Raw genomic sequence first — 14,027 nt, 5'->3', positions numbered from 1 at the left:
TGTGGTTCGGTTCTGTTCTGGTTCGATTCTGGTTCGGTTCTGGTACGGTTCTGATTCGGTTCTGATTCGATTAGGTTCTGCTTCAGTTCTGGTTCGGTTCTGTTTCGATTCGGTTCCGGTTCGGTTCTGTTTCGGGTCTGGTTCGGTTCTGGTTCAAGTCTGGTTCGGTTCTGGTATGGTTCTGGTTCGGTTCTGGTTCGGTTCTGGTTCGGTTCTGGTTCAGTTCTGATTCGGTTCTGGTTGGGTTCGGTTCCGGTTCGGTTCTGGTTTGGTTCTGGTTCAGTTCTGGTTCGGGTCTAGTACGGTTCTGGTTCGGTTCTGGTTCAGTTCTGGTACGGTTCTGGTTCGGTTCTGGTTCAGTTCTGGTTCAGTTCTGGGTCGATTCTGGTTCGGTTCTGGTTCTGTTTGCTTGAGTTTGGTTCTGGTTCGGTTCTGGTTCTGCTCTGGTAAGGTTGTGGTTCGGTTCTGTTCTGGTTCGATTCTGGTTCGGTTCTGGTAAGGTTCTGATTCGGTTCTGATTCGGTTCTGATTCGATTCGGTTCTGCTTCAGTTCTGTTTCGGTTCTGTTTCGATTCGGTTCCGGTTCGGTTCTGTTTCGGGTCTGGTTCGGTTCTGGTTCAAGTCTGGTTCGGTTCTGGTTCGGTTCTGGTTCGGTTCTGGTTCGGTTCTGGTTCAGTTCTGATTCGGTTCTGGTTGGGTTCGGTTCCGGTTCGGTTCTGGTTTGGTTCTGGTTCAGTTCTGGTTCGGGTCTAGTACGGTTCTGGTTCGGTTCTGGTTCAGTTCTGGTACGGTTCTGGTTCGGTTCTGGTTCAGTTCTGGTTCGGTTCTGGGTCGGTTCTGGTTCAGTTCTGGTTTGGTTCTGGTTTGGTTCTGGTTTGGTTCTGGTTTGGTTCTGGTTGAGTTTGATTCTGGTTTGGTTCTAGTTGAGTTTGATTCTGGTTCTGTTTGCATAACTTTGGATCTAGTTCTGTATGCTTAAGTTTAGATCTGGTTCTAAACCTAACCCTAACCCTAATCCCAACCCTAACCCTAACCCTAACCCTAACCCTAACCCTAATCCCAACCCTAATCCTAACCCTAACCCTAACCCTAATCCTAACCCTAACCCTAATCCTAACCCTAACCCTAATCCTAACCCTAATCCTAACCCTAACCCTAACCCTAACCCTAACCCTAATCCTAACTCTAACCCTAACCCTAACCCTAACCCTAATCCTAACCCTAACCCTAACCCTAATCCTAACCCTAACCCTAAACCTAACCCTAATCCTAACCCTAATCCTAACCCTAACCCTAACCCCATTTCCTAACCCTAACCCTAATCCTAACCCTAATCCTAATCATAACCCTAATCCTAACCCTAATCATAACCCTAACCCTAACCCTAATCAAAACCCTAACCCTAATCACAATCATAACCCTAACCCTAATCCTAACTCTAATCATAACCCTAACCCTAATCAAAACCCTAACCCTAATCACAATCCTAATCCTAGCCCTCATCCTAACCCTAATCCTAACTCTAATCATAACCCTAACCCTAATCAAAACCCTAACCCTAACCCTAATCACAATCCTAACCCTAACCCTAATCCTAACCCTAACCCTAACCCATATCCTAACCCTAACCCTAATCCTAACCCTAATCCTAACCCTAACCCATATCCTAACCCTAACCCTAATCATAACCCTAACCCTAACCCTAATCAAAACCCCAACCCTAACCCTAATCACAATCCTAACCCTAACTCTAATCACAATCCTAACCCTAACCCTAATCAAAACCCTAACCCTAATCCTAACCCTAATCCTAACCCTAATCACAATCCTAACCCTAACCCTAATCACAATCCTAACCCTAACCCTAATCAAAACCCTAACCCTAATCACAATCCTAACCCTAATCCTAACCCTAACCCATATCCTAACCCTAATCCTAACCCTAACCCTAATCCTAACCCTAACCCTAATCATAACCCTAATCATAACCCTAATCATAACCCTAACCCTTACCCTAATCCTAACCCTAATCCTAACCCTAATCACAATCCTAACCCTAATCATAATCCTAATCCTAACCCTAATCCTAATCCTAACCCTAACCCTAATCATAACCCTAACCCTAATCACAATCCTAACCCTAACCCTAATCCTAACCCTAATCCTAACCCTAACCCTAATCCTAACCCTAATCCTAACCCTAATCCTAACCCTAACCCTAGTCCTAACCCTAACCCTAATCATATCCCTAATCCTAACCCTAATCCTAACCCTAACCCTAATCCTAACCCTAATCATAACCCTAATCCTAACCCTAACCCTAATCCTAACCCTAATCCTAACCCTAACCCCAAGCCTAACCCTAATCCTAACCCTAACCCTAATCATAACCCTAATCATAACCCTAATCCTAATCCTAACCCTAACCCTAATCATAACCCTAACCCTAATCCTAACCCTAATCCTAACCCTAACCCTAATCATAACCCTAATCATAACCCTAATCCTAACCCTAATCCTAACCCTAACCCTAATCCTAACCCTAATCCTAACCCTAACCCTAATCCTAACCCTAATCCTAACCCTAACCCCAAGCCTAACCCTAATCCTAACCCTAACCCTAATCATAACCCTAATCATAACCCTAATCCTAATCCTAACCCTAACCCTAATCATAACCCTAACCCTAATCCTAACCCTAATCCTAACCCTAACCCTAATCCTAACCCTAATCCTAACCCTAACCCTAATCCTAACCCTAATCCTAACCCTAACCCCAAGCCTAATCCTAACCCTAACCCTAACCCTAATCATAACCCTAATCATAACCCTAATCCTAATCCTAACCCTAACCCTAATCATAACCCTAACCCTAATCCTAACCCTAATCCTAACCCTAGACCTAACCCTAAGCCTAATCATAACCCTAACCCTAATCCTAACCCTAAACATAACCCTAATCCTAACCCTAACCCTAATCCTAACCCTAATCCTAACCCTAACCTTAAACCTAACCCTAATCCTAACCGTAACGCTAACCCTAATCATAACCCTAATCCTTACCCTAATCCTAACCCTAATCCTAATCCTAACCCTAATCATAACCCTAACCCTAATCACAATCCTAACCCTAACCCTAACCCTAACCCTAATCCTAACCCTAACCCTAATCCTAACCCTAATCATAACCCTAATCCTAACCCTAACCCTAATCCTAACCCTAATCCTAACCCTAACCCCAAGCCTAACCCTAATCCTAACCCTAACCCTAACCCTAATCATAACCCTAATCATAACCCTAATCATAACCCTAATCATAACCCTAACCCTAATCCTAACCCTAATCCTAACCCTAGACCTAACCCTAAACCTAATCATAACCCTAACCCTAACCCTAACCCTAATCCTAACCCTAACCCTAAGCCTAACCCTAATCCTTACCCTAACCCTAACCCTAATCATAACCCTAATCCTAACCCTAACCCTAATCCTAACCCTAATCCTAAACCTAATCCTAACCCTAACCCTAACCCTAATCATAACCCTAACCCTAACCCTAATCCTAAACCTAATCCTAAACCTAATCCTAACCCTAACCCTAACCCTAACCCTAATCATAACCCTAACCCTAACCCTAACCCTAACCCTAATCCTAACCCTAGCCCTAACCCTAATCATAACCCTAACCCCAATCATAACCCTAGGATCAGGGTGAGAATGATTTTGTAACAGAAGAAATGCACACAATTGGGCATTATAAGGCTTCTCATAAAACACCGTACGTAAAGGGTTTTCAACACAAACTATTATTTTTTGCAAAATTAAGGTAAAAAATATACGGTTACAAAAGATCCTAAATTAAGAGCCGTTTGAGAGTCGAAAGAGGCGGCTCTATGAAAAGAGCCCAACTTCCCATCACTAAAGCACATGCTTACTACCATTTGCACTCTTAGTTGCCCTTGGAACTATTTGTATTGTAAAACGTATCAGTGTAAATACTTCAGACCTGTACCATAGTGATAAACAGATAACACTTCAATTTGAATCAAGTAAATACCACTTGTATACTTTAAAACAGAGGGTCATTTCATTCCTTGTGGACTCAACATGACAGCATTTATACTTTTCAAGTAATTGATCTTAAACACTTTCAGAAAATTAACAGTAACAAAACTCACATATCCCTTCGAGCCACCAAATGGTATCATAACAATGGTGTATATGCTGTTTTATAATGACACAGCACAATTTTATAATTTATTAGAAATGTATTCAAATTATTTCACAGACCCCCATGCTATGGTTCGCAGACCCCCAGGGGTCCCAGGACCCCACTTTGAGAACAACTGAGCTAGAGTACGGTAATTGAGCCAAATGTACCATAAAACATAAACAATATACCCCCGTTTTCTGTGAATGCATGATTATGAAGTGAAGGAGAAAAGATCTGAAAAAAGTTGCACAGTGTTGCTGTCTTTTCCAGCACAGCGTGCACTCAACTTTCAATGAACGGGAATGTGTTTTGTTAATAGGGTCAGGTCAAACGCAGCCATGTTGGAATCATTTTCCAGGACTATATGTAATTTTCCAGGACATTTTACTTTTTCTCCCATTTTCCAGGTGTTTTCCAGTACTGGAAAACTGGTCAACTGATTTCCAGGTTTTCCAGGTTTTCCAGGACGCGTGGTAACCCTGTATGTTAGTTCTGCAGTAACTACTTTTGTCAAAACTGAAGTTTCTAGAACACTGTTGGGTGAATCCCATGGAATGTGTTACAGACTTTCACAGATAAGAAATCACTGACGCAACTTTTTCTCTAGTGTCCTCAGTAAGTCAATCTTGGAACCCATTAGCAATTGTCGTCCATCAACATCTCACAAAACGTCAGTATTTGCTGACTTGTGAGTGAAGAGAGTGAACAGTGGCTGTGACAGAGGGCAGAGCAGAGACACACATGGAGCGTGACTTCAGCTGCAACCATACCAAATTCAGCAAAACCCTGCCAGTTTTTGCAGAGGTGCTGATGTTTTAATAAGTTCTTAAGAGTGTAGCCTCTGTGACACAACCAGAAATTTTTTTATTTTTCACTTTTACCACTTTGTTTTCTTTACTGAGGCTCTGCATTTACTCATATCTGTCAATCTACCACCCTGCTCACTTGCAGCAGCATTGGGTTGAAAATGTGAGTGAAGGTTTTTGGGGGGGTTTTGCATTGGTGCTCTTCGATACCATTTCATGTTCAAATCATGGAGACTGTAACATTTAATAGCATGTGGTATTGAACATTCTGAATACCTTATTAGGCACAGAGGCCAACTGATAACAATATGCTAAAATTGGGTTAGCATGATGTTTACCAGGTACGATACTCACAATCTTGGTAAAGTACCAACATGTGCTCATTAGCAATACACACAAGGAACAGATGAGGATAGTAGGAAGTTGTTACATTTAATGATGAGGATTTAAGGATATCATTACTAAGAGTGTATAACTACTTCAAATTGAATTTGAATCACTAAAATAATCAAGAGCAAAGTCATCTTGATTGGTTAAATGAAGCTTGAGAAAACGACTAACTTTTCATCAAGGCTGAAAACAGAGGAAGCCAAAGGGCTATGGATGCCAGACATTGTGTGAACATCTGCTCAGCCTTGTCATCGGTCTAATTTGAGCCCGGAGTGGTGAAAAAAGAGAAGGCTAAGTGTTAGATCAAATAGAAAGACGAGCCTCCAGTCAGCCGTGTTACATGACTGAGGCCCATTCCCTGTTAAATGGTCACACTCCTCAGATAATGGAAATCTCTGCCAAGTAAGATGTCAGTTTGTTGAAGAGAGAGAATAAGGGAGGGTCACTGAAGAGAAACAAAGCTGTTAGTGGGGAAGAGAGTGAAATGGAGTGAGTGCAAAAGAGTTGGAGGATAAAGCACTCAACCTGCGAGGGAAAGTAAGAAATAGGTGGACAAGGAGATTGCAAGAGGAAAGGAGAAAAAAGGGAAGTCTGTGAATTGATTTCCTCCAGGCCTCGCCCTGGCTGATTATACTTCTCCCTGGATGTGGGAGCATTAAGACGATTAAGATTACAAATTGTCAATTTAATTCCAGCGCCTGGCGTAATTGTTGGGATACTACTCTCCTCTCACAGGACATAAATCTGCTGCACTCTCCTTAAAGAGCAATAATTGGGGAAGTGAGCGCAACGAGAAGCTATTTGGCCTGTCCAGCCAATGACTGAGGTTAATCACAAAACATCAAACACCCAGTCAGCACAGCCTCAGTAGCCACTACTGATCAGCGCAAGAGTTATCAGACGGGGCCAGCGCTTCCTCTGACAAAGAGGTGCAGAGTGAAAACTTTGAGTGACACACAAGGAAGCAAATCTCAAGGAAACCACCAGCCCCTCCTGACTTTTTCCTCCTCAGGGTCTGACTCCTTCAAATGCATTCGCAGGCAAAAATTTTGATGCCACCCTTTGTTGCATCCCTGGACCACTCTCCTACTGCAATTACAGATAACCATTCACCTCGCAGTTGAAAAGCAGGCAGAGGATTTCTTAGGGATCCCTTTACATTTAGTAATGGCTTGGCTTAAGGCAGTGGCAGCGTTCACTTAGATAATGAGGCCAGAATGACAGCATTAAAGCACTTAAACTCTGACTAATCTGAAATTAAAATCCCCAGGAGCCACACTTGAGACAAGTTAAGAGGGAAGGTCTGCAACCCGTCTCATCCACGAGGCCGCAAATGTAGGTCACTACTTATTTAGGGAGATATTTTGGGTCCTCCTTGCAGTGCTTTCCATTCAGGCCTGAATCACTGTGATGCCTTCAGAGAAAAGTATTAATGAGTTGTGGCGACAGCAGCACAGACCATTAAGTAGCTGAATATGGATGCGCTTTCAATGAGGTTTGCAGCCCTCCTGCATACTCACACACACACACACACACACACACACACACACACACACACACACACACACACACACACACACACACACACACACACACACACACACACACACACACACACACACACAGTAGTCTCTGTTTCTTTCAGTCTGACACACATACAGCACTCTCACAAATCCAGCATAAAAACAGGATGCCATCAAGTTCCCTGTCTCAGCACTGCCGGAGGCTGTTTAGCCCAATAGCGCTCTGTAATCATCTCCCACGCAGCAGGTAATGTCAGCGAGCATCTGAGAGTAAGCTCATTCCAGCAGAACTGTTTACAGAGGGAATTACAGAGGAGGACAGCGGGAAGATAATCTTTCCCCCACAGCTTCGCCTCTTGAGCGCTTAAAGTAAAAGGATCAAGTGAACATTGCTTTCCAAATTGTGAGCTAAAATCTGGGCTTTTATTTTCTCTATTTGGGATATTTCTCCAACTGTGTCTGGAAAGATCCAGTGGTATATAAGTTTATGGATCAGTCACATAGCGGTAATTTTTACAAAAGATACATGATCGTCTGGCATGTCGCAGATTCTTATTAAAATACTGTCCCCATATGATTTCTTCACTTCTCCCTCAGAAATCCAGATTCAGAAATCACATAGATCACAGATCTGGCAAATCACAACACTGCATTTTCAGGCAGCCCTTATTCATGCAGATATAATACTAATAATTATGTAATTTTCAAGGCTCTGCAAGGCTGACCAAAGAAGCCTGTATCTGAAAAGATTGGTCTCCATCACCTCCCACTGTACAAATGTGATGTCAAAATACCCCCCTGCAACTAGTGCTAGCATCCGACCAATTTGGAGCCAGAGTCTGCGCAAAAAGGATCTGCTCTCTGGGACACAGTACTGACATCACACCTTCCACTAACCAAAACACTATTAACTCAGCGATTAAAGGAAAGGATCCAATACAGTCTGCCATGTTACACCTCTGTGTAGCTGTGAGGCAAACACTAATGCAAAGTTTAATGACCCTTATGTTCATTTTTCCAGCATTCTTCCTTTAAATCGTTTTTATGGAGGAGCTAGATTAGTCAAGAGAGCTGTCAGAAATGATGTTTTATCCTTTTTATAGCATCAAATGAATAATTATAACTTAACTTCTAAAAAAATTAATGTCTGGACATAAATCAGCATGAAGACAGCCGACTATGATGACACCAATCTTGTTTTTTGATCAATGTATTTGACCTATTTTCTTATTTCAAAGTTTAACACACACACACACACACACACTGTTTACATAGAAGAGGCAGGCTTTATGACCTGTACTGCAGCCAGTCAGTAGGGGGAGTTAAATCTTTTGGCTTCACTTTTGGGGTGCTGTCATGTCATCGGTCACTTTATACAGTCTGTGGGTCTTAGATATTTACACTAAGAGGCAGCAATGAGTTTGTTTATGAGAAATGTTTACAAGAATCTAAGCTCTATCATAAAATCTGTTGGATATTGTCTTTTTCTTTGACAGCATCATAAGTATCACCACCTTATGACTGTGTTTTTGCACATTTATTCCAGTGGAGTGAGTTGAGAGGTCACCGTCACCACCTGCAGCCTTAGCCCACTGGTGTCAGGGACATGAGGCGCTCTGATCTCATCTCTTGTTCTCTCTGACTCACAGAGAGAGACTTCAAAACAAGCCTTCAAGTCTCAGATTAGCGTGCGTTAGCCAGGACCGTTTGAACCCTGCTTTGACTTTGATTCTGAGCCTTGCCGGAATAAAAGAGTCTGATAGCTGAAATTAAAGTGCAGCAGTTTATGCGTATTCTCAATGTCAGTCAAAGTAGCCTTTAGAGCTTGGACTGTTTTGGGATCTCAGAGTGACTAACTCTATGTGACTGCAGAATAACCCCACAGCTGCACCGGCAGCTCCGCCTGAATCACTTATTCAACCACAGGGGAAACTCTGCGATCCCTAACCACATTGACTAAGACCAAATCGGAACAATAAAAGCCTGAGCTGAATCCCATTATGATAGTGGCGATGCATACAAAGCTCGGCCTTCAGAAAGCAGAACTTCTACAGTGTTTAGAGACAGAGATGATAGATGGATGGAGGATGAAACATGGGCCTCTCCATCTCTGTGTTGCTATTACCAGGGCCAAGCTGAATCTCATCTGTCTGCCACAGAAGCTAGTGGCTGACCTTGCCTCTGCCCCCAAGTTATGCTTTCAGAATATCAGCAGGAGGGGTGGGGTGAGAAAAAATGAGGGGGAGGAAAAATGATGAACCCGATTTTACAAGGACATTTCTAGATAGATGTATTTTTAACTCCCTGCAGGCTGAAGAGGGGGTGCAGCAGGGACCGCTTGTGATATTAGTCCTGAGTGAAGACACGTGAGCCCCCGGGGGCTTGATTGCAGATGACAAGGTTACACGACTTAGAGTCAACCTCTGCTACCCCCACTTAATCACTGTCTCTTGTGTCCTCGTCCCTGCAGACCGGTCCCCTCTGCAGCCATCCAGGCCTGGCTGAGATGAAGGCTTCAGGTCGTATTGCGCTGTAAGCTCCTAAAGCCTTCTTTAACACCTGCCCTTCTGCTTAATTCACTGTCTCACATCATTCTACCTCCTTATCTCCGCACATTCACGCACTCTCACACCTTTCACACCTTACACCCGCTCCCTCTTTCTGAAAGTGTGGAGAGCTCCGTGTGATACAGTAAGGAGGAGGTAATTATCGTCAGGATGGACCTCTGGAGGAGTGGAGGCCTGTGGAGGTGTGGGGGAGGGAGAAAGGATGGAGGGATTTATTTTTAAACCCAGAGATGACAAAAGGGAGCCGACAGCAAGACCAGACAGTGCGGTCCCGCTCTTCATCAAACACTTGTCTCCTCTCATGACCCTCTTCAACTCCTCATTTATCTGAGGAAGGAAACTGTGTTGACAAAGAAAAGTCCTTCTACACCTCGTCCTGGCTTTTTTTTTATGGTACAGAATGTCATGTGCTGCACATTTTTTAAAGTGATATTGCCCGTTATATCAAAAGAAATATCCCATAAGATGCAATGTTAGATAAAAACTATGATTATGTCATCACATATTGTTTCTTGCTTTAAATACAATATGAGGAATATATAATGACCAGCTGGAATTCAATACCTTGGTTTCAATTTTCAACAGAAATCACTTCCTGGTTTTCTTATTAACATACACAAAAAAGATGAGGTGCATTTCTTATCTGAGGAGAACATTAAAGACCCTTTCACAGGGAGTTGTGATTTTTTTCCCCAGATAATTTCAGGACATTCTGGATCTGATAATTTTTTCATACTGCCTCTCACTGATGTCCTTCACAATGTGAGATTTGGCATAGTGTCATACAGGCTCTCACATCTCAAATATTCCTTTTGGTTAAGGTGAGGGTGGGAGGCTGGCATGCTGGAGGACGGGGAGTAGAGTTCAGCATTGGTGAGTGTTTCTGTGTTAATATCTCTACACCATGTAAAAGGACTTTTCCACAAGACGAACACAACAGCCTTTTTTTTTTCATCTACAAAACGAGATGCGCCCTACACACCAGTTGGACCTTAATGCATGAAGAAGATGGTGCTCAAAGAAGCAAGCGGCCACTTCAATGCACAAAGCTTGCTGGATACATGCCGGGGCGGACCAGTCTTTTCAACTTCTCTACCTCATTAAGCCATAAAAATACATAATCCTTGTGGAGTTAGATTGGATTGACTGGTTAGATTGAAGAGAGTCCTCAATTAAAGGGGGATAGAGCGAGTCTTTGAATTGCAGGCATTGGGTCTGTCTCACAACTATCACTGCTACCACAGTTTCAACCTTTTTCCTTCCAGTAGGCCCCCTAAAACAGACTTTGTCTTACATACTGGTGCGACTTGTGCTCTGGATGTTAGGGTATAAAGCAGAGAAAGTCTGCTTGAATTATGACATGAACCCACCCACTCTGTGAGTGTTTCAGACTTTTAACTGCTGGGTTCACACATCCACTCACCCTGACTTCATGCTGACTTTTGGATAAACATTTGCATAAAGTTCAGGTTAACTATACCAGCTGTTTGTATGCATTCATGCAGAGCATGTGTGACAGGGGTTTTTGATTCATTTGAACTGTTTCACAGTTCTGTTGCATACCCAAGACTGCTTTTTAGCATACTTCTGATCTGGCTCGACTCATTTATTATAGTTCAACTCAGTTTTCCTTACAATAAAGTTTATTGCAGCATACAGTATGGTGTTTGGTGTATGGGCTCCGAACCTCATTACTTCTCGTAGATTATTTAAATGCAGATATTTAGGAGTAATGAGATAGGACTAACCCCCCTCGGAGCCCGCAGGTGGATGCTGGGGAGCGGGTGTGTACGAAGTTTGCACACAGCACTGAGCAGGACAGCAGGAGCACTTGCAAAGCAGAGGTAGGGAGACTTGCAGCTTAAATAGACCACCAATGAGGATGTTGGCATCAGCTGATAGGGAGGATGATGACATGTCGGTATGAATGAGCACAGCTCAAGTTGTCTGCCTGAACTAGCTTGCAGGTGGCGCTCCATAAGTGTATAAAGTTAGGCTGACTTTGTCTATCATAATACACAGTGTGACTGTATAATACAATCTGTGAATTCAAAGTTAGACAAAGTGTTATTGCAAGGCCAGGCATTAGATGCTAAATGTCCTACACACTGATAAACCCTTTTTGATTTTCTTTCTGTATCAGACCAGAGTCTTGATTTGAAAAAAGGGGGATTTTTTAGACACAAAGAACAGTTTGTTTGAGCTGCTCCTTGAAGAATGTGTTCAATCATGTTTTCTTGTGTTAATGCTCTTGATTTTAGTCTGGTTCATCTTGGTGTCAGATATGTGCAGGTGAATCAACAGTACAATTATTTATATGTTCAATTAAATCCTGTCAAGTGACTTTTTCTATTATGAGAACACAATTTCAGGTTTGTTTTATCACATTTTCTTAATTTGGAAAGTTTCCTGTTAGCAGTGATTGGAATCGGCCTTCGGAGGAAGTTCTTCCTTTCCTTTCAAGCAAGTTATATCGTCACATTGAGAGGTTTCAGCTTTCTGCATGAAATTATTCCTGACAGACATTTTACCAAGGATAAGCCTCTCTAAAGGTAGACAAAGGCTGAATCCAAACAGTAACAAAATACACTGATACTACTCAACAAGACAAGGCAAGCCAAGCCATGCCTTTGCAGTACCCCTACTACTTAATGAGAAAGGAGAAAGGCAGGTCAAAAAAGGTGGAAACTGTCCTCCCTTTAATGCTGACTATGCGTCTGTATCCTATGAAAGCTATATTTATAACAGTTTGAGTTGGTTCGAAACAGAGCTTTGGTTTTTCTTTGACCTTTTCAGTGCAGATATTCGGACGAATTAAACGCAGGTGTAACTAATTAAAACATAACCTGCTGTATTGCATTACAAACATTTGTCAAATCCATCTGTTTATAATTTTATCACAGCATCAATTTTCCTGTGATCAATGATTATCTGGTAAACTTTATAATGTCTCTCTCTTTGATGTCATCACATTTTTTTCTTTTCATACGGACACGCGTCCAATCCTGTAAAACCAGAGGTGAGAGCAGTGGGTGTGAAAATGACCCAGCTGGACTTCTTTTTGCACCGTTATGATTTGGAACTCTGTTAAATGTAATTAATTCAAAGTGTTTACAAGCACAGAGCCTTAATTAAAACACTCCTGGAGCACATTGATATTTGTCACATTACTGTGATATTAGCAGCAAATAATTGTTATCATCTGAGTGGAACTAATAATTACCAACTATTGTGTGCATGTAAACAAGCCTGCTGTTCACATTGTCTGTCTCTGAGTTTTATCTCTCACTCACACATTTTCTCACTTTCTTCTCACATTCTCGCTGCTTTAATCAGTCTCTGTCACTCTGTCTGCCACCGTCTGTCCTTCCTCTCTCTTCGGCACCAACCTCTTTTTTTTCCCATTTTCCATTAAAGGATCCATTTTCCATTAAGGGGACTACAGAGCTGCAGATGGTCCTTGAAAGCCCAGCCAAAAGTTCTTAAAGTAGCCCACTGAATGGTCCTATTGCTCTTTACCTGATTCACTCACCTTTCCCCAATCTCTTTCCATTAAAGGCTGCTAAATCAGCAGAGCCATGAACCACTCATCTCTCAAACTTTTATTAAAAAAGGTCTGGTATGAGTTTCCCAGGGACACTGGGTCTCATTCACCGACCATTCTTAAGAAGAAATGTGTTCTTAAAACCCACTTACACCGTCTTTTAAGAAGAGTCTGACATTCACAAATTTGTTTCTGCTCTTTGCTAGGAACAGAATCTAAGAACAGTTAAGAGCACTCTAACACACATAAAGTGCTGATATGTCAGTGCAAAATGATTGATGTTTGTGTTTTTCTTCAATTATCTTCTTTACATTATTAAGAGACATTTATAAAAATATATTAAATACAATCAATTGTTTCTTTAACAATGCAGAGTTTGGTCTAAAATGCAAAATGTTACATGATTAATTAAACTAAGCACTTAGGTAAGAATTTTAAACAATACAAGAAATTGATCAGCTTTGTGGACCCGGTATTAATATTAGGTCTACAAGCCAAATAGAGTCCTTACAGGATGAGCCTCACATTGGGTCATGTCTCATCCTGTTAGGATTCTATTATGCATAACCACCGGCTAACTACATGTACACTAGCCTTTACTTAACACTCACTTGCTCCATATTATGCCATTTATTATTTATTAAGCATATAAGGATAAGCATGTGAGCTGATCAGCTGGTGGGTGTCAACTCCATAGACTGTATAATACATGGATATAGTCACCATGATGTCACCTATTTGTTTCTTCAAGCCTATCGATGACAGTTGCCACATTGAAAATGCCGAGTCAACCTAACTTCGGTCGACCTAGAAAGAGAGAAAGAGGCAGACTTGAGGCAGGCTTTGAGCCTCCTGGCTAACAGCTACAGTGTGCTTGCCTGTCAGTTAAGTTAGCCATGCCTCTAATTATGCAAAACCAATATCTTCTAAATGACTGAGTTTTAAAAAATAATTCACCCCCATACAGTGTGTGCTGTTAGAGAA

At 42.0% G+C, this 14,027-nt stretch overlaps 1 protein-coding gene across 4 annotated transcripts in view; it reads right to left on the bottom strand.

The window, feature by feature from the left end:
• The window catches only part of dntt (deoxynucleotidyltransferase, terminal), a 140,561-nt gene that overhangs the window by 16,489 nt on the left and 110,045 nt on the right, over positions 1-14,027 (bottom strand). The gene's annotated exons all lie outside the window — the stretch shown is intronic.

This window comes from Notolabrus celidotus, chromosome 4 (assembly GCF_009762535.1).
Source record: "Notolabrus celidotus isolate fNotCel1 chromosome 4, fNotCel1.pri, whole genome shotgun sequence".
Classification (NCBI taxonomy): Eukaryota; Metazoa; Chordata; class Actinopteri; order Labriformes; family Labridae; genus Notolabrus; species Notolabrus celidotus.
Note: the sequence above shows the minus strand (reverse complement) of the source record. Positions and strands in the feature narration are given on the sequence as shown.